Below are 22,091 nucleotides of genomic sequence, written 5' to 3'. Positions count from 1 at the left end.
AAAAGAGGGAAGTTACAAGTTACACTGACATCCCACAGGTGTGTTATCTTAGATGTAAAGAGACAACAGGCTCAGTTAAGGTAAAGATGGACCTTTGTGGAGAACCCTGATAACCAAGGATGGCAAGTGGAGACCACATAGCAACCAAGGAGGGCAGAGACACCAAAGGGCTGGCCAGGCTCCCAAGACAGCAACTGAAGTTCTGCAGAGATATCTCAGCTGTGGGGGTTGCTACTGAGAACTCTGGTGTCTAATCCCCAAGCTAGGCCACCCAGCAGAGAGCACCAGAACTGAGAAGGGTGCCCACATAACATCTGGCTGTGAAAAGCTGTGGTTGTTACCTCAAAATGAATAAAAGACTTCAATGTAAATGCAGAAACCATAAAAATCCTAGAAGCCCTAGGCAGCAAAACCTTAGGCATCTTTCCTAGAGCAAAGGAAACTAAAGAGAAAATAAACAAATGGGACTACATCAAACAAAAAGCTTCTGCACAGCAAAAGACACCATCAAAAAAGTGAAAAGTGAGCCACTGTATGGGAAAACATATTTGGCAACAATACACCTGATAAAGGGTTAATATAAAAAAAAATGAAGAACTCATACAACTTAACAGAAGGAAGATTAAACAATCCAATTAAAAATGGGCAAAAGACCTAGCCACTTCTCCAAAGAAGACAGATGGCCAAAAACAAATGAAAAAATGCTCAAAGTCACTGATCCTCAGAGAGATGCAAATTAAAAGCACAATGAAGTATCACCTCACACCTGTCAGAATATCTACCATCAAAAATCAACAAATGACAAGTGCTGGCGAGGATGTGGAGAAAAGGGAACCCTAGCACACTGCTGGTGGGAATGCAGACTGGTGCAGCCATTATGGAACACAGTATGGAGTTTCCTCAATAAATTAAATATGGATCTGCCATTTGACCCAATGATCAAATGTCTAGAATATATCCAAAGAAACCTGAAGCACCACTCAGAAAGTATGTATGCACTCCTATGTTCATAGCAGCACAATTTACAATAGCTAAGATCTGGAAACAGCCAAGTGCCCATCAGTAGCTGAGTGGATAAAAAGCTGTGGTACATTTACACCATGGAATACTGTGCAGCAGTAACAAAGAAGAATCTCTTACCCTGTGAGACAGCATGGAGGGACTGGAGAGGATCATGCTGAGTGAAATAAGTCAGTCAGAGAAAGATAAGTGTCACATGATCTCACTCATGTGGAATCTAAGTAACAAAATAAACTGATGAACTGAGTGGATCCAGAGACATGGAAGCATGGAGCAGAGGGTGGAATCTCAGAGGAAAGGCAAGAGAGGGTGGGTGAGTGGGAGGTAATCAACCAAAGACCTTGTTTGCATATAAGCATGGCCCATGGACAAGGGCAATAGGATGCTGATGACCTGGGTGAGGGAGTGGAACTGGGAGGGGGTAGAAAGGAGAGTGGGGGAAATGGGGAGATATCTGTAATACTAAGCAGTGCAGTTGTGTGGAGTCCGCCTGCGTGTGGTGCTCTTGCGGCTGTTCTGGCCAGATATTTCAATAAATCTTTGCCTGCGTTTTTTAATAAATCATCAGCCTCTGGTGGTCTTATTTTGAACCCAGGATTCGACCCCACAACAGAAATACGCAAATAGCAGAACAGAAGAGGGAAATAAGGGTGATAATGTCAACCAGATATAATAACAAAAGCATATGATAATTAGAACAGACAACCTGGGGCTGCAAGAGAAGCCCAGGTCCCCGGTGCCTGCTGGAGGCAGAGGAAAGCCCATGTCTTGAGTGCCAGAGGGAGGCCAGTGCCCGCAGCCAGGGAAAGGGATGCTTACTCTTGCACGTATTTCGTGCATTGGGCCTCCAGTTAATATAGAAACAGCATTGTTGTCCCAAGTAGATCCCGGGAAAGGATCTGGGGTGTTTAAGTGAGGCGTCCCTTGAAATAAATTTTCTCCGCACAGGAGTTGGGACATTCAAGTAGTTGCTAATGAAGAGGCTGCTCTATGCCAGCAGTACCAAAGGCAGGCCTGGGACCGAAAAGACCAGAAGCCTCCGTTTCAATTTTAAACGTATGAAAAATAATTCAAGCAACTGCCAGAGGAATTACAGCACATGAAACATACGCAGTTGCAAATCACACAGCACTTTCTTACTCAAACATGTTCCTGATGCTGAGGGTACAGGCTTGTTGGGACCCCTGTGGTGCTGTCCTCTGGGGTTCGGCACTTGGGCTGGGCTGGTCCGATGCAGGGGGCCGGCGTTCCTCACCTGAGAGCTTGGTCCCGTCTCCATCAGGAGGTACCAGCCGTTCTTCTGTCGTCTGGCAGGGAGAGGAGCGTGGATCGGTGTGGCTTGCTGGAGGACTGACAAAAGGACGTGCCTTTGTGGTTGTATCGACAGGCAAGCACCCTTAGCTGGCCAGGACCTATTGTTAAAGCCTGTTTCGTACCTGCAGCAGTTCAGGTGGCTATCAATGAATGACGCCAATGCACCCATGTTAATCTCAGACAGGGCGAGGGGCTGCATGTGGTTATTAGGGGGAGTACATCACCCACACAAATGGTATCTTAGCAAGTCACTCTGAGTCAGTAACTGAAGTTCAAATCCTTATCTCTGGGGTACACACACCACAGGGCAGTGGGAATGTGTCCTTAATATCACACTTTAAGTTTCAAGAAAGTTAACTCAAACATTTTAAACCTTTTTAACATTTTAGACACTTTTAAAGCATTTTAAAACATTTCTACATATTACTACAACAAATGGTTTTGCTGCTGGGCAGTTTTGCTCTGACTCACAATTATCTGGAAAGCGGTTGCACTGCCCTCTGGTGGCTGCTACAGAGATTGCAGTCTCACTTTCCAGCTTCCCAATCTGTCACCTGAGGCTCCAGGGTCTCTGTGATGAAGGGTTTTGGTACACTGCCTACATATCTTAAATTTGTTTTGCTTCATCTTTCAAAATTAATGGAAGCTTCTTGTTTCAGCTTACACAATCTAGACGTATTTGTGATGACTTAAGTCAGTGTTTCCCAAACTTTTGACATATATGTACCCCTTCTATAATTTTCGTAACGCTGAGTACCCCTGGTACTCATGAGAACGTAGAATTAGGCACAGCTAAGCACGGTGCAGTGCATATCCCCACCAAACTCCAGTGCAACGCGTACCCCCACCAAATTCTTCCCGTACCCCTGGGGGTACGCGTACCACACTTTGGGAAACACTGATTAACTGATCGCATTTTTAATTTTCTTATTATAAGAAACTAAAGGCCCATTGCATGATATTTGTGCAATGGACCCCTGGCTTCACTCCCAGCCACCCAGAGCCAGCATGTCCTCGCTTCTGTCTGGAGCACCACTCCAGTAACTCCCTCAGCCGCCCCCCTTCTCCTCATAGCAGACTTCACTCTGCTCTGCACCTGCATATGCAAATTAACCCCGATCTTTGTTTGAATAATTACTCTGATTGGCTGTGGGTGTGGTGGAGTGATGGTTAATTTGCATATTTCTCTTTTATTAGGTAAGAAAGGAGCCCAGGTGTGTCCTTTGACTTCACACCATTACACCACCTGGACAAGGACTCCTGAGGGGCTGTGGTCACAGCCTGAGAGGCATGGGATCTGAGCCAGCCTTCAGTCCTCCTGCCAAGACCTAGGAGCACTGGGGTGTGCTACAGGCTCACCCCACCTTCCTATCCTACACCAGGACCCTCTGAAACCCTCCAGGCCCAAGAGGGCATCTGAGCCAATAGGTTGTAGGGACTTGATGCCATATCTGTTCCCATTTATCAGGTGGCTCTTGTGTGCTGGGGTCTTGTCACTCTCTCCCACCATCCAGTGAAGTCAGCACTCCCAATCATTCCACAGAGGACATGGTGCCAGTCCTATCCATGGACTCCCCCAGGACACAGCCCAATTTTGGCCCACTTTCCTCGGCCACATGCTCATCTCCTGGGCCCAGTTCCTTCCCCTCCTGCTCCAAACCAGGTCCCGGTCCCACTATCTAATTTACAAGCCACTGTGAGCCCAGGAAGCATCTTTGAAATGAATGTGGTGTGAATTCTCCCGTGACAGTGGATGTGATGGAAGCACAGCCCCCATAGGAGGCTTCATGCCCTTGGGAGGGACCACACAGTCCCTGTCACTGCATCCCACAACGCCCAAGGTGAAGGTTATGCCTCTCATCCATAAAGGCCATTTTGGCCCCAAAAAGGTTAATTAATTTTCACAAGGTCACACTGCCGGGTTGAGATGAATCATTCTGGGTGAAAGACACTGGTGTCACCCAGGCATCACTCTTGAACTGGGGCCGAGGGTCTGACTATCTTTGTGCCAGGACGAGGTCTGTGTGCTGCATCCAGACCCGGAGGGACAGACTTACAGGGACAGACCAGGGCAGGGGGGAGGGGGGTTGCAGAGAAGAAGGGGGGAAAAAGGTGGCCACAGTGGAATAATGGAAAGTGGAATCATGATGCTGGTCAGGGCAAGGGAGAGGAGGTGGACACTGATAGATGACCACCATACCCGTGTGTCCAAGAATGAGCAGTTCCTGGGTGTGGTTGGCTGAATAAGGGCACCCCAAGATGTTCACTCAGACACTAATCCCTGGAGCCTGTGAATCGGTCACCTTATGTGACAAATGGGACTTTGCAAGTGTGATGAGGTGACTGGCCTGGAGATAGAGAGCCCTCCCGGCCCATCCAGGTGGGCCCAGTGGCACCTCCAGAGCTCCTGTGAGAGGCCATGGGAGCCTCTGAACCAGAGAGAGACTGAAGGCCTACCTGCCCGCTGGCTTCGAAGACGGAGGAAGGGCAGCAGCTGCGGCAGGAGGGTAGCTTCTGGACTCTGGACTAGATGAGCAGGGATTCTCCCAGCTTCCAGGAGCCTCCCTGACACCCTGACTGAGGACCGCTGTCCCCCAGAGCGGACAGAAAGCAATCCTGCTCTTTGATTGTTGGTTTTTTTGTTAATCCTCACTTGAGGGTGTTAACATAAAAAACATTCAAACTTGTAAAGAATTTTTGTAAGTTTATTTGAGCCAAACTGTTGACAATTGCCAGGAAGCAGAATCTCAACAGATGGGAATAATGCTCCAGAGAATGGCAGTGTTTCATATGTTTGTACACATTACAATCACAGGCGGAGAGGGAAGTGGCAACATGAATTCCGTTGGTGATAGATTAGGGAGGCAGAGAAAGCAAAGTAGGGGGGACCTCTGGGGTTGGATAAAAAGTAAAATGATAGACACATAGTTTTTCACTTAGGTGGGGACAGGATAGCTAACAGTCCACAATTGACTCAATAACAGTGACAATGAAGGAATTTATGGTCTCAGTCCTAGAGCCCTGGTGCATTTAGCTGTGCCCCAAGGGGTGCAGGAAAAAAAAGATAAGTTACAAGTAACTCAAGACATTTCACAGGTATGTTATCTTAGATGCAAAAAGACAATAGGCTCAGCTAATGTAAAAATTGACCTTTGTGAGGGAAGATGCTGGCCTAGGACATGACTACCCACTATAAACTGCTTTTAGTTAAAGTTTTAATTTCAGACCATCCTTTGTGTCTGAGTTTGCAAGACTGCCATGCAGGCCTTCCCTGAGCTGGTCAGGTTAGTGTGGAAGAGTGGGGCCCAATGCGGACCTGACAAGCTCAGGGGAGGCCTGCATGGCGGTCTTGCAAACTCAGAGACCTAAAGGAACCACAAAGGATGGCCTGAAATTAAACTTTAACTAAAAGCAGCATTATCTCAATTTGTTGAGGTTCTGCTGCTTCCTGGCATATATGGATAGTTTGTCTCAAATAACCTCACAAAATTCTTTACAGGCTTCAGTGGTTTTTTACATTAATATTACTTGGTGTAGTCATAGCAGGATTCCAAAGAAGTTCACACAGGATCATCCCTTGGACTTGGATGGAGCTAGGATCCGGCAAAGGGCCCATTGAGGCCACCAGTTCTCCGCCCATTGGGTGAACTGGGTGAGTTGTCTCTTGGATCCAGAACCTTCCCTTGCTTTTGGTAGAGGGTCTGACTTTCTTTGTGTTTAAAAAAAGGGTTGACAGAACCCAGGCTAAGGTGGGAGTGGAGAAAAAATAATGGGTGGCTGGTTTTGATTTTGGCTTTTCAGTTGGAATTGCAGAGAGTCTGAGCAAAACACCTTCACAGTATAAATGAGCTGAACTCATTCAGCTCTGCAAATAAGGGGCACATCCTCCCTCCAGTCTGATTCTAGGGTGCTCTTAGGTGACGAAGAATCTTTGTGGAGGTGTCAGAAGTCCAGGAGCCCCATAGTGGAGTCCCAACGCAACTACAATTAACTAAATGGTTCATCTAGGAGGCCAGAATAAGGCTTGGTCTGCCTGGGCCCTGAACCTTTCCTGTGGTTTTAGACAGCCAGGAGAGAAACTGTTGTATTGTACCCCGAATCTCACCAAGGACACCTCAGGAAGTCAAATTATGGAGTCATTTATTAAAGGCTGGCAGCATACGAGAGGCAAAAGTGCTCCAAATCTCACAGCCCCGAAAAGCTGGCCACATCTGGCTTACATAGGCAGAATATCACAAAGGTATCCATTACCTTTTTGGGTTTGGAATGAGGAACCTGGTTTGCACAAAGCAGTTACAAAAGCAAAACTGAGCAAGTTAGTTATCTATAAAGATTATGTATAGTTTTGGGTCTATGGATCACTGAATCAACAGAAACACATAATCTGGGGCCACTGAGGCAATTTAGAATAATTGTGCTGTCCGGATTCCGGGACCACTGAGTCAACTCGAATGCATTATCTGTAGCTACTGAGACAGTTTAGGGTAATTGAGCTGTCCTGGGTCCCAGAAGAATGTGCTTTGATGCCAAATGAGATCACAATCAATGGGATATTCAAACTACCACCAATGGAGTATTCAATTGATTGGAATAGCATACATAAAGTTCAGAAAATAAAAATAACGTTCTATTGTTTTAACAAGCAAATAAGTACAGAACCCAAATAGCAGGGTCAAAATATTAAACAGCATTTTTTACCCACTTCATTCCCCACTGGTTTTATGTGCACAAGTCAAATCATGGACTCATCTTCATTAGTTAGGGGATTGTACTGCTCCTATCTTCAAGTAGTTTGACTACATTAATTTTTTCTAAACTGCCTGCTTGGCACAATTAGTTTTATATTTACTCACCCCACTTCATTTAAGGGCATTCTCTGTTCTGTTCCTGCTCTCCTGTCCCCCAGCACATCTAGCCCTACTTGGCCCTGGACTTTCTCACTGGCTAGCAAAAATGTTCTTAAGTTACCAAGGCCCCTAGTACCACAGTCCCTGTCAGTACTGTCTTCACTGAAGCCCAATTCCCCTCCTGCAAGTGTCGAGCCTCCTCCTGGCCTGTGTGGAGCCCAGGCTAGGGATCTCATGGGTTGCCAGGATCCAGGCCATTTTCTGGTGCAGGAGCTGGGAGTGGTGTAGCCCAGTCTGGGTGCCGTCTACTTTAACAGCCGTGGGCATGCTCAGGATAACGGTGTAGCATCCCTTTCAGGTTGGGGTGAGTCCTTGGGCAGTGAACTTCTCTACCCACACCGAGTCCCTGGGCTGGAAGGGATGTACAGGGTCCATGGTGGGCACTGGCAGTGCATCTCAAACATTATGAGTGGCTCCCTGGGTATACTGCAGAGCCTGTAAGAACGTGAGCAAGGAATTGTTATGATTCCAGCTTTCAGTTTCTCCTTGACCCTGGGAAGGATGGGGGGAGGTTGATTCTACATGATCTCAAAAGGGGAGAACCCCTCCAGGTAGGCATATACCTGGCCCATAAGAGGACGAATGGCAGGAGGTTGGTCCAGTTTTCACCAGTTTCCAGGACAAATTTAGTTAAAGTCATTTTTTAGAGACCTGCTCATGCCTGTCCTGAACTTTCTGGCTGGTATACACAATGGAGTTTCTAATTTATGCCTAAGGCTTGAGCTATACTTTGAGATACCTTGGCTACAGAGGCGAGGCCGTTATCTGATCCTACTGGCTGCCTGAATCTAGGTATGATCTCCGGGAGTAATTTCTTGACTACTATAGAGGAAGTTCCTGTCTTAGTGGGGTATGCTTCAACCCATCCCAAGACGGTGCCTATAAGAACTAGAGGTACTTGTACCCTGACCTGGTGGCTTAATCTCTGTGAAATCTGCCTCCCAATGCTCTCCTAAGGAATTTCACCCCGGGCCCGAATTCCCAGGAGGGCCCTCTTACCTTGCTTAGCACTTACCTGTGCACAGATAGTACATCTAGTGACTATGCTTTTAATTATCTTATCTAAGCTTGGTATATAGTACCTGCCTTGCAGAAGTTCAGAAGTCTTGGTGACACCTAGGTGGGTAGCCTGGTGTAACTGGGCAACTAACATCTGACCTAGAGCCTCTGGTACCAACAGTCTGTCATCTGGTAGGATCCACCAAACACTTGGTCCTATAACAGCTTGCTTCTGTTCTGCCAATTCCTCCTCTTGTTTGGTGTAGGAGGGCGTCTGTGGTAGGTCGGGGTCCAGCAGGGTTACTAAGACATGTAAAGGCCCCACTGGTTGTGGGGTAGCTTCCTTGGCAGCTTGGTCTGCGGCTCTATTTCCTCTGGCATCAATTGTCTCCCCTTTCTGATGTCCTTTGCAGTGCACTATTGCAACTGCCCTTGGGAGCCAGATGGCCTCTAATAAGGCTAAAATCTCTTCCTTATTTTTATTGTCATTTCTGGCTGCAGTTGGTAACCCTCTTTCCCGAGAGGATGACACTGTGTCCCTATTGGAGGGCCTGGATCAAAGCTCAAAGTTTAGCTCTTTGTTCTGATGTCCCCATGTTTAGGGACTGTGCCCAAATCGTGTGGTCCAGGGTGACTACCACTGCCCCTATATATCAGATTCCATCCTGAACATAACTGCTCCCATCCGTGAACAGTACCTCATCTGGTGATGATAGCGGGACATCTGTCAGGTATGGGCGAGCTATTTATACTGCATCTGTTACCTCTATGCAGTCATGGATGGCTTCCTCCAGGTCATCATCTGGAAGCAGGCTGGCAGGGTTGATGACCAGGTCTTATGGAACCAGATGTGGGGCTGGTCCAGGAGAAGGGCTTGGTACAGGGTGACTCTGGTGTTTGACATCCATCTCTCCGGAGCACCTCAAAGGAGGGCCTCAACTGCATGCGGTGTTGTCAGGGCTAGTTCTTGGCCCAGAGTCAGCTTATCTGCCTCCTTTACCAGCAATGCTGTGACAGCCACTGCCCAGAGGCACACAGGCCACCCTGCTGCCATGGGTTCTAGCCTCTTAGATTTAGACAGATAGGCTACAGGTCTCTTCCAGGGACCTAGAGTCTGAGTGAGAACCCCTTTGGCAATGCCCCTTAGCTCACTCATGTAGAGGTGGAAGAGCTTTGTGACATCTGGCAAGGCTAGGGCAGGTGCTGAGACGAGAACCTTCTTTAGCTCCTCAAAGGCCCATTGTTCCACTTTGGTCCAGTTCAATGGCTGAGCTGGAGTGGCAGTGACTTGCAATTGGATTACTACAGGAGCTTGATGACTTGCCAACCCCAGAGGATTGTTTTCTGCTCAGATTAAAGAATAGAGATGCTGTAATTCCTCCAAGTAGGTGGAGGGTTTATGCTCTTCCCCTGGCACCACTTTTTCTGTTTCCTGCATGAAATATTCCTCTGAGAGGGGACAGGTTAAAAGAACACAGGCAGGGGAGGATGTAACCGGACCTGGGTTCCTTGGATCAAAGGATATGGTGGCTTGTAGTTTCTAAGGGAGGTCATGTCCAGGCAGGGGTATGGGCATTCTGGCATGACCAGAAATGAATGTTACTGTGTTCTTTCCGAGATCCGCAGTCCTTTTTGATGTCCAAGGAATAATTACAAAAGAGTGTGTAATATAATCTTTGGGTTGTGTATATTTGACAGTCTTTCCAAGTTAAATTTTAAGACAATAACCAAGAGATAGCTTTGGACACTTCAAGGGCCCTGGAACGACTTAAGGATTTATGCTCTCTTTTTAAAAGAAATATTTTTGAACGAAATTAGGCTGATTTAATATCTAGTCATTACATGGGAAGCTTTGTCAAATAAACATTAATAATAACTATGTTCTACCTTGTTTCCCCCAAAATAAAACATCTTCCAAAAATACGACCTACTTACAGGTTTCCTTCTGAGTGAAATATAAGGCATCCCCCCGAAAATAAGCACCCCCTAGGCTCTGTTTCAGAATGAAAATTAATTTACTGTAAACTGGTCACTAGGACCTCCCTGACTGGCGTTTAGCAACCAGTGACGTTATGCAGAGTCCTGACGTCACTGCTGTGTGGAGGCGGAGTGGAGGTCAGAGTGAGTGGTAAGCGTGGGGTGGGAGAGAGGAGGAGACTTTCGCAGATGCGTGTAGAGGAACAGGAGGATTAGAGCGGAGTGGAAGGTGGTGAGTGCTGGTCTGTCTCTGGTGACACTACCTGATGCTCGCAGCTGCCCTCATGATCCAGGCTCCAGCAAGCCCAGTGACAGTCCCCAGGCAGGCCCCAGGGGGTAAATGTCTGATAAAGGGGTAGGGGGGATGTCTGGTGAAGGTGTTCAGTGGCACAGGAGTGGGATCACTTAAAATGACCCAGGAGGATCAGAGGGGGCAATCAAAATGACACAGGAGGATCAAAAGGGATTACTGAAATGGTAATCCCCCCTCTGATTCTCCTGTGCCATTTTGATTGCCCCCTCTGATCCCCCCTGTGTCATTTTGAGTGATCCACCTCCCCCAACCTTGATACCCCAATACCTTTTTTTACCCCTAGAAATGAGCACAAAAAGAAAAAGCTACTCCGTGGAGTACAAGAAAGGAATCGTGGAAGACTCTTGGGGCCAAAATCTTACTGCTTTCTGCAAAGAGAAGATGTTGAGTATCTGATTGGTCCGAAAATGGTGAGCAGGGTATGGTAACCTCATTGAACAAGTGGACAAGGGAAATGCTAAAAAGTGCAAGTGTGGATCAGGTGGGCAACCATTATTTTCCGAGCTGGAAGACCTGATCTGTGAATGGGTTGTTGACAGGAGAGCAGAGGCTTTGGTTGTGAATAGGGCTCAGATTTAAGAATTTGCCCTTGCAATGGCACCACAGTTTGACATAGCCCCCGAAGACTTTAAAGCATCACAACACTGGCTGGATAATTTCCTTCAGCAAAGTGAACTGTCTTTAAGAAGATCTATAACATTGTTTAGATTGAAAGATACTCAAGTTATTAAGCGAGCACTTGCATTCAAGTCCTTTATTGATGATGCTGACTTCTCTAAATACAATCTTTCCAACATGATTGCTATGGATGAAACTGCAGTGTTTATGGGCCAATCATCTCAAACAGCAATTGAACAGCGGGGTGCTTCCTTAGTGTACATTCCCTCCACTGCTTATGAAAGTGCACGTGTTTCCTGTATTTTGGCAATTCGTCTGGATGGCTCTAAAATCCCACCTTTAATCATTTTGTGTTTTGGGCGTTTTTATTCTTGAAACTGAAAAAGCCTGGGCCACACAAGCAGTTATAAGGAAGAGGGTCGATTAAATGCTGCTGCTTGTTATGCGAGGGAGCCAAAGAGGTCTGCTAGTCTGGGATGCAGCCAGCATTCACTGTGCTAAAGACATGAAGACATTTCTTCACGAAAGAAAAATAGATCAGATAACGATTCCTGCAGGAATAAAGGCCTATCTCCAGACTCTTGATATTGCAATAAACAAGCCATTCAAAGACAATTTGCGCATGGAAATTAATGACTACATTCAAAATAGAATGGAGATTAATCTGCGTGGAAACTTTGTGAAACCTAAACTGTTAGAAGTTGTGACTTGGGTGAAGAATTCAGGGGAGAAAATCACTGACAGTTGCATTGCAAATGCACTGCAAGCAGGCTACTTTGACAAGAAGTACTCATTTAAAGACAGTGCTGTTGCTAAACATGAGAGATTTGGTCCACTGATTCTGAAAGAAATGGAGTCACAAGAAATTCATCAGGAAATTCAGGAATTGGATTGTTATGATGATGTTCCAGAAGATGATGACATGATTGTCATTGAATAAATTAGTAAATTCTTGATACTGTAGGATTCACAGTTTGTCTGGTTTGTGTTGACAACTACCGTACTACCGTATACAGGTAATAAATTTCCATTATTTTCATTTAACAATAAATGTGTATCGTATTTTTCTTCATGAAAAAATAAGATATCCCCTGAAAATAAGACCTAGCACATCTTTGGGAGCAAAACTTAATATAAGACACTGTCTTATTTTCGGGGAAACAGGGTATTTATATACATATATTTTGTTAAAATGAAAATTATAGAAATTTCAGTCTGCTTCAGAAAGGAACTTGCAAAGATTCAGAGCCAAGTTCAAACAGGAAGCTCTCAGGGGGGAGCAGGTGTCCAGTCAGGGACACCAGGCAAGCCAAGAGCAATGATCCCCTGTGGGGGAATCTGCCAGTGATACTCTGGGTATTTGCGTTTCACAGATTGGGAGTTTATGAATTATTTTCAATGCTCAATACACTTTGCAATAAGTCATGTGCCACATTTTAAAGTCTTACATATTATTCTTTATATGTTGAAATTATATTTGAATCTAAGGTATACAAATTTTATATTATTCTCTACGTCATTTTACAGGAATTGTTATTTACCAATAAATTGTCTTAGAATGTTATATTTTATAGAACAGCAAGTTTTTTTTTAATCAAATCTATAATCATGCCACTTTAAAATTTTGTCATTCATGGACAGCTGTTGCTTTACTGTGATGCATTTGTAGGTATATTCCATGAAAAGGACTCTGACTTACTCTAAATTGCAGGCATCTAAGCAGGTCATATCTTTGAACTGGGTGAGGATTTATAGAACTTCAAGGAATAACTGAATTTAAAAAAAAAACTACTGGAACATAATCAGGATAAATAAAAATAACTATGGCACTAAATGAATTGAGGATAATTATTCGTATGACTCTGTTTAAAATATCATTGACTTTTAAATATTTTGTTTTCAAAATATAAAAGTGAAAGGCAGATATTCTGCATTGTAAGAACTAACAAATTAGTAACTTTCATTTCACAGTACTCCTAGGAGACAAAGATTCTGAGATCATGACAACCAGAGATATTTTTGCCCATTGGGAAAGACGTTAATGAAATACTCTTTCCAACAGTGTTAAAGGAACTTTACTTATCAGGTACCTAACCACCAATGGACATCTGCTCCTGTCTCTGACACTCACCTTCATCTCAAGAATGAGAAGCCACTGGCTACAGAGGAGGTAGACAGCCATCCCAAAATGTCAACAAGGCCTGTGTGCTCACAGATTTATGCTGATTAAACCTTGTTCTTGTATCACCTAATTGTTATTGATTGAATGTATATAAAATGATATTTATACTGTCATTATCCTCCTTATGGATTTTTAGTGGAAACAATATCTGTCTCTAGACCCTTTTCCCTATGAGACATGAAAAATTTTCCACCTACTAGACAGTGATATTCTGACTATCAGCTATGATAATTAAGTTAATGGGTTTTGTTTTTTTTTTGGCAATGCTGGTAGTCTTCTACTAACAATATAAGTATTGGTACATATTTTAGGCTGTATCGATTATAAAGAACCTACCTTGGACAAGGACAAACCTCTCCAAGAACACCTCCCTAATAATTCCTCTGGTAAAATAATATATAGATCTAATCTAGATAAGTATTTTAGATGAATATTGTCTAAATATAGAAATGGATGAAATTAACTGCTCAGAAGAAAAAAAAAATGGAACTTCTGGATAATAGCAGATACTCATTTTCCCTCCAGTCATTCCTTATCTAATAATAGACATTTTTTGCTCCTAATCAATGTTAAGGTTTATTATTGTTACCTTTATTCCTGGTATGTAAATGTTATAGCAGATGCAGAAAAACAAAACTTGACAAACAGCAAAAAGATTTGGATCATGGTGGCTCAAAAATTCGAAATGATCCAGAATGCTTTTGACAAGGACATATGTGATCTGACTGCTTCCCATTTATTTGCCCTTTTTGAATGATAATAATTTGACCTTAAATGCCATCTAAGGTTATGGTCTTGCCCCATCCCCAGTGGTTCACCCTGTTCCAAAAGATATGCTGACAGCGACATCCTGCCAATGAGACTTCCTAGCACCATGGGACTCCAATATCCATCCAAAGGGTTGATCATCAATGCATTCTTTGGATTGATTTATGACCAAAAGGGGGTGGGCATACGAAAGGGGCCACATGCTGACTTGACAGGCTCAGGGGAGGTATGCATGGTGGTCTTGCAAACTCACAGACCTAAAGAAATCACAAAAGATGGCCTGAAATTAAACTTTAACTAAACACAGCTATGGTGGGCAGTTACATCCTAAGCCAGTATCTTCACTGACAAGGCCAACCTTTACCTTAACTGAGCCTATGTGTCTTTTTGCATCTGTAATAACACACCCTTAGAAATATCTGGGTAACTTTAACTTCCTTTTTTCCGAACCCCTTGGGGCACAACCTAATATGCTGGGCGCCAGGACAGATACCACAAATGTAACACAGATGTAACCCGCCATTCTCCATTCCTTGAGGTTCTTCTTCCCGGCATATGTCGACAGTTTGGCTCAAATAAACTCACAAAAATTTTTATAGGTTTCAATGGCTTTTTTACATTAACATTGGCATGTGGCCTCTTTCATCCACCTGTTGGTCATAAATCAATCCAAAGGATGCATTGATGACCAACTTTTTGGTTGGGTAATGGACTCCCACAGTGCTAGGAAGGCTTATTGCCAGGATGTCTCAGTGTCAGCATGTCTTGTGGAACAGGGTGGACCACTGGGGATGAGGCAAGACCATAACCTATAGTAGTTAAGATTAAATTATTATTAAAAATAAAAGTCAGGTGAATAGGAGACAGTCAGATTACATAATGAGCTAACATGAAATGTGGCTCTGAGTCTGTGATTCAAATAATCTAACATCCGTTTTCAAAAAAAAAAAAATTTAAAGAAAATCAGTCCTTAAAGGAAATGAGTCTGGACAAGGCTTACTAGTGGTGTCCATGTTGATTCCTGGCAACCACACAGCCTTTGCCAAGCACATATAAGACCTCTGGTTGGTCATTTATCTGTAGCCAAGCACCAATATCCATCTTACTTCCGGTCTTTAACTTCTAAAAAATGCTCCCCTTTAATTAGGACTTTCATCTATCTCCATTTTTCTGGTAATTTCTCACAAAATACATGATGTGACCTTGAGACCATGGGTAAAAATCCCAGATGACTTGGGATGCAGATTTAGGCTTCTGAAGGTTCCGTGTGGTTTTTCCACCTAACTCAGAATTCAGGCTCTAATGCACTCTCAGTAATGACTATTCCACACTTTCTAGTTTGCAGGGTCATTCTCTGATGAAGATGGAAAGCAACACATGCCGATATGCTGAGGCCTTTCTGGCCTATTAATATTATTCCACCTGCACAACCACCTCCTCCATTTTCCATTCATGGCTTTGAAAGCCTTTTTCATCCCACTGTGCACCTTCCACAGTTCCCTTTCCCTCTGTTCTTTCGCCAGCCTGCCCCTGTTCCATAGGCCCGTGCTACTCTTACTCTTTGCTATTACTTGCTTTGGTGATGTAACTCTTCTTTTATTGGCTCCAGCATCTGAAGATCTTACCACAGAAGACATGGTCAGGACAAGTAGCGGTGGGATGTGCATGAAGACAAAAGTGCAAGAAGAGAGAGTCCAGCCAGCATGACTCAGTGGTTGAGAATCAACCTATGAACCAGGAGGTCAGGGTTGGCTTCCGGGTCAGGACATATGCCTGGGTTGTAGGCTCGATCCCCAGTGTGGGGTGTGCAGGAGGCAGCCAATGATATTTCCAACTCTCTCTCCCTTTCCCTTTCTCTCTGAAATACATTTTTAAAAATCTAAAAAATAAGAAGAGAGAAAAGTATGAAACTCTTATAGAGTTCATGAAGAATTTGACCTGCCCACTTAAATAGCTGCCACTTCTGGCACTGTCAGTCTCCATTCCGAACTTTTTAAGAGTTAGCAGCAGCTCTACTGCCATATAACTGACAACTCAATAAATCAAGTTTTGAATAAGGAAACTGACAGTCTCCTGAGCCAAGGCTTTTTGACATTTGCACGGAAGCATCATGCTGCAAGGAAGTTTTAGTCACCGCCAGCCTTGACTAGAGCAAGTGGCCTCCACGATACCCGTTGTTGGCATGAGGGAAGTTTTATGGCATCAATCCCCACCCTTCCTCCCTCTCTCTCACACACAGACCATGTGAAGACACCCATGGGTGTTCACACACGCCTGTCCTTGCTTACCCTTCACGATGAGGGAAAAGAAAGAGGGAAGCAACAGACACCAGCCATGCAGGCCAACTGATCACAGACAGGCATCTGAAAAGCTGTTTTCACAACCAAGAGCCCCACAAGCCCCCCCACCATCCTCAGTCCTAGGAGACAGCGTGCCTCCAGGAAGAGGAAGACTAAGGTCTAAACACCAACTTTCTCATTTCTCTTCTTTGAGCCTCAGAAGCCTCTGGGGAAAATAACAAATACCTTGCCTGAAAATTTCCTGGAAAACATAATGTTTGCACAGGTACAGAGCTGGGATGCAGTAAACAGTAGTTATTATTACTAAGATCTACAAAACTAAGTGCTTTAGGACCAAGATTAGCCCCATAAGAGTTACCACGTCCAAACTCTGGTGTGGATTCCCAGTGGACACTCCACAGGAATCAGCAAGGGTGAGCACATGTTTCCTTAAGGGTGTTTAATGGTTTTAACTTGCTGCCGACATGAATGCTTGTTCTGTCATATAACTGTTGGAAAGTAACTGTTCCCCCATCTCCCAGAGTCACCCCGGCAGAGAGCAAGCGACCTGGCGCCCCGCCGCCCGCCCCGCCCCCGGCGCTGTGGCTGGAGGAGGCCGCGCTGCCCCCTGGCCCGGGGCCGCTACGGGCGGCGGTGCCTGTAAGACGGCGGTGCTGGGCGGCCGGCAGGAGGGAGGAGACCATGGCGGAGGAGGAGGGGGCAGCTACGAGGCGATGATGGACGCCCGGAACCACAAGTGGGAGCCGCGGTGGACGGCTTCCGCAGCCCCCGCCGCCCCTCTCCGACGCCAGCCCCGCCCGCGAGCCGCCGGGGGCCGCCGCCGCCGCCGGGGGCCAATGGGGTGGTCATGATGGTGAAGAGCTGCGACGCCGCCGCGCCGCGGCCAAGGCGGTCCCCGCCCCCAGCCCCGGCTCCACCATCAGCATCAACAGGTCCACCTCCAAGTTCCTCATGAATGTTATAACTATTGGAGATGATAAGAGCACATACTGGCCAAAACTGGATGGTGCCATAGATCAGCTTTTAACCCAGAGTCCTGGTGACTATATCCCCATATCCTATGAACAGATATACAGTTGTGTGTATAAATGTGTATGCCAGCAGCACTCAGAACAGATGTATAGTGATCTGATTAAAAAGATACCTAATCACTTAGAGAAGTCTCAAAGGAGCTGCAGGCCAGCCCTCCAGATCTCTATATTGAAAGATTTAATATAGCTCTTGGACAGTATATGGGAGCATTGCAGAGCATTGTGCCTCTTTTCATATATATGAATAAGTTTTACATCGAAACAAAACTTAACAGACACTTAAAAGATGACCTTATAAAGCTGTTTACGGAACATGTTGCAGAAAAGCACATTTACAGCCTGATGCCTTTACTTTTAGAAGCCCAGTCAACACCATTTCAGGTCACACCTTCAACTATGGCAAACATTGTGAAAGGCCTGTACACTCTCCGACCAGAATGGGTTCAGATGGCTCCAACTCTATTTTCTAAATTTATTCCAAATATCCTCCCTCCGGCGGTGGAATCTGAACTTTCTGAATATGCTGCTCAAGATCAGAAACTTCAAAGAGAACTCATGCAGAATGGTTTTATGAGAGGTGACCAGTCCCGGAAGAGAGCTGGGGATGAGCTGACTTATAACAGCCCTCAGCCTGTGCGAGTTCCAGAGGCTACAGATAGTGACTGCGTTGAAGGCACTTTCCTTCCTGCCACAAGGACACACCGGAGCTGCAGAGACTTTTCCCAGCACAGCGGGTCCTGCTCTCAGGCGCTCTCCCAAGGCTGCTCTCAGAAGAGGACTTCGGACTTCTTTGACTTGTAATTTTAAAAAACAAAACAAAATTTTAACAAAAAAAACTGTCAGTTGCTGCTAGACTCGGGGATGATTTTGAAATGGGACAATCTTTTAATGAAACCTATTAATCCATGAGGAACAGGCATCTTGAAAGTGACCGTTGCTAAGTGAAATCTGGCAGCCCAAGTCAGCAGCTTCCTCCAAAAATATAAGAGCAGAAGAATTTTTCTAGCACTGTTTTATTCATTTGTGGACTTGGCGCTCGGCATAGTCATGTCACACAGCAAGATACGTTTAGCTTTAAAATCGAGCAGATCATTACAATACAGTATTTTTCACCCCTAACCAAAACAAACTCCTTTAAAAGAGTTGGTCTTTGTTTAGCTTTAGAAAGTCTTGTGAAAGGAAAATGCTAATTCTGCTTTTGCTATCCCTTCTCACCCATTAGTTCACAACTTCTTTCTACTCTGTGCCTTGAGCTTTGTGCACTTTGCAACTCCATGACCATGTTGTCAAACTCATAGATGCTTCCGGAAAAAGCTTATGGTATCCTGGGTTAACCCTCCAAAATGTCAGGAGGGGCTTCATAGCAGGATGCTGAGTGAGTGGGAAAACGAAACGTCGCCTATTGGTCAGATTGCCCCCGCGTCACCATGGCAAACTCATGTTAACGTCAGGGGCCAACTCTTACCCAACATTTCCATTCCCTCTGCCACTTACCATGACTTCACCAGCTGCTGTCGTATTGGCATCGCGCTAGTCCAGGCGTGGCCAGCACTTCGGCAATAAAGCTCCCCTTTCAATGTGGAGAATCATCCAACAGAAAAAGCTGGCTCCCGCGATGCTCTAGGAAGTGGATATGGTTATTAAATCACAATGTAATCAGTGGTGTGGGATTCCTGATCCATTCATTTTAAATGGGTAGGATAAATACTTTTTCTTTTTTTAAAGTTTGTAGTCTGCATCTTGTGAACAATGTGTCTAAGTCTGAAAAGAACTAGCGCTGCTGTGTTTGAGGCCCCTTCCGGCTGTGGCCAAGCTGTGTTTTGTTTTTCTACACCCACAGTGCTATTTAGTTATTTAGGCTTTGAAGCATATTCTAGCAGTTCTTGAAAGGCAAAGAAAAAATAGAAAGATTTGGCCAACGGGAAAACATTTTCTTCTCAATTCTGTTTGACTGTAAATGGAGCGCTATGCTTGAGTCTATGAGGCTATGTCAGACTAACGGTCACCTCTTCAGAGAACTTGAAGCAGAAAAAGAAGACGTTAGGGATACCGTCACACTTCTGACTTGCAGGATTTTTTTAGAGTTGCCTCTGCCAATTCAGTTTGTCCTTTCTTTAGGGAGTGGGAGAGAGAGAAGTGTGATCCTAGGAACATGTAAGTCATCTAATGGAAGTCCTCAGTGTGAAGTCATTACTCAGAGAAGTAAAAGGAAAGGTGGTCAGCTTTTATTTTTCTAAGCACTTGTCAACCAGAGTTGATAGATTTTGTGGAGGACGTGAGTTAGACTAATTCTGTGAGTGTTTTGGATTGTGTTGCTGAACACTGAATTGCTGTAAGAATATACACGGGTACTACCTGTGCCCTGAGTAGTTTGATTTGCTGCACCAGTAACATTCTAGTACCAAGGAAAAATTCCATTTTACCACGAAGGCCAACTTTTATTTCTCAAAGGACTGCTTGCTGCAGGCTTATCAATAACGCCTGCAACTAAAGTCTCTCCTGAGTGGTTTTAATAATAACTTCTTCGGAAATAAAATTGGATTTTTAAGAAAAATGTTGATAGGTTCTCCAGTAATTTAATAATATACCCAAATGCTTTTCTGGGAGAGACTATTGTTTGGCCAACAACAACAGAACTTTCCCTATAAACGCATTTTATTATGATGTGAATTGGCATTAAAACGTTTGGATGTTTTTGTATTAAGTAAATTGAGGAATATTTTATAATATTGTCTTCTTTTTATTATAGTATATGTGTAAACAAAAAATGGGCAGAGTAGAGTCTGTGAAAGTTAGTTTTTCTAAAGTTTTGGGCAGTGACTGAGCCAACTCTGGGTAAGGGTTGGTCCTGCAAAGCCGGAGGGAAGGCCCTGTAGGAGGCATCTCCACGTTCTCCTGGCCCATGTGACCTGTCGTTTCTCATTTTCACCCCCGAGGTACATTGCAGTATGAAGAACCCATTTCTTTATTTCAAGCCAAAGTTGGCCTTGTTTAATTGGAGCTCTTCGCTAAATTCTTAGTTTGCAACACGAGAAGAAATAAGATTTGTCCTCCATGTTTGTTGTGACGAAGCATTGTTTGCCAGGAAGTATTTCCTCATGTTTCCCTATTCTTGCCGGGATCGTATATAGTTTCTCCACCCAGTTGACTTGTGTGGGGCCCAAGTCAGAAAATTGTACATGCAGGTCGATTGTCAACAAGTTGATTTGGCTAAATTGACAAGTGTGTGTGTGCAGCCTACAGCTAAACCCTTCCAAAAGCAAGCCAGTCCAATCCCATTGGAGTCCTGGCATGAAAAGGTATAAATAGAAGATAATGGTTTTGAGAGACGGTACTTTACAGTTGGCTCGAATCTTCAGTAACAGGGTCCTCTGATGCCCTCTGTTGTCACGGCCGTACCCTAGTCTACTTTGTTTTTTGTGGGGCAGAAAGCAAACCCTGACATACATAGTTCTTATGTAGAATCTGTGAGAAGAAGTACCAACCTGGATGTAGGAGTTGTGTGTTATTACATTTTACATGTTTCCTGTCCCTTTTACAAGTTTGAGGCAGCTTCCTCCATTTCTTTGGGGCACAGGATGGAAACCTATTTGTGAGTGAGAGAGATTGCAGGAGAAAGGATGCCCGAGGCTGTGACCACTGCACTGCAGCCCCAGCAGTGCAGCCCCCTCAAGCTGCCGGTCCCCTGTTCCATGCTTCCCGCCGGGTTGCAGATTTGCACACATAAAGAATTCCTCAGGAAGAATTGGCACATACATCACCTTGCAGTATTCTGTGCTGACTGCATAGGGATTCGAGCGCCCTTCACACAAAGAGTACTTGGAGTAGCGGTCCGTGCACACGCGCTAGCAGAGGGACGGTGATCCAGCGGACACGAAGGTTTCTGCAGGTATGAAGTGAGCAGGAGCACTTGTATCCTAGTCTTGCATAAATCTGTTTAGTCTCCCAGGGTAACCTTCCAGGTTGGTCATCATCTTATGGAGGCTGGCTGTAATTTCTTCTGTATTTACTCTGTTTTATCACAATTATTTTCATGATTATCATGCTAGAATTACTGCCCTTAAGCCAAAAGTCAATCTACCTAATAAAAGAGTAACATGCTAATTGACTGTACCTTTGCAACACCCACTAGCCAATCAAGAGTGAATATGCAAATTAAACCAACAGAGACGGCTTTTTAATTTGCAGGTGCCGAGGGGGGGGGGGGTAGGAGGCTTGTATTGTTGCCATGGTGATGACACAGGCATTCTGCACCACCACAGCAGCTCTGGGCCTCTGGGCAGCGTGGGAAGGTGGAAGGCGGCTCCTGCCATAGAGAAGGCAGTGCCGGTGGCCAGGAGAAGGAAGGCCCATTCTTGCATGAGTCTTTGTGCATCGGGCCTTTAGAAGTTTAATAAGCAGCTATTGTTAAAATAACTGAACATTGTTTTAGAAATATACACTAATCTGAGATACTAGAAAACTTTACAACTGAAAAACCAACACAAGATAACCCACGTTAGCTATCCAGTCACTGTTTGGATGTTTTCAGTTGATTCTTTTTATGGTGTCTCATTGAGCTTCAGAGTATTATGTTTACTCCAAGTCTAGGCCTCTTGAAATTGAAGATCAGAATGTGAATTCTGTGACTGACACCTGTAAGAGATATGACCTTTTTGGTTG

At 44.7% G+C, this 22,091-nt stretch overlaps 1 pseudogene across 1 annotated transcript in view; it reads left to right on the top strand.

Annotated features, from left to right (window-relative positions):
- LOC311624762 (CDK2-associated and cullin domain-containing protein 1-like) overlaps positions 1–18,216 on the top strand; it is a 92,938-nt pseudogene extending 74,722 nt beyond the window's left edge. Inside the window, exon 3 of the transcript in view lies at positions 16,920–18,216. The product of the transcript in view is annotated as a CDK2-associated and cullin domain-containing protein 1-like (transcript). The remainder of the gene's footprint in view (positions 1–16,919) is intronic.
- The last annotated feature ends 3,875 nt before the right edge of the window (positions 18,217–22,091 follow it).

Source organism: Pipistrellus hanaki (genome assembly GCF_964339955.1).
Source record: "Pipistrellus hanaki genome assembly, chromosome: 6".
Classification (NCBI taxonomy): Eukaryota; Metazoa; Chordata; class Mammalia; order Chiroptera; family Vespertilionidae; genus Pipistrellus; species Pipistrellus hanaki.
Note: the sequence above shows the minus strand (reverse complement) of the source record. Positions and strands in the feature narration are given on the sequence as shown.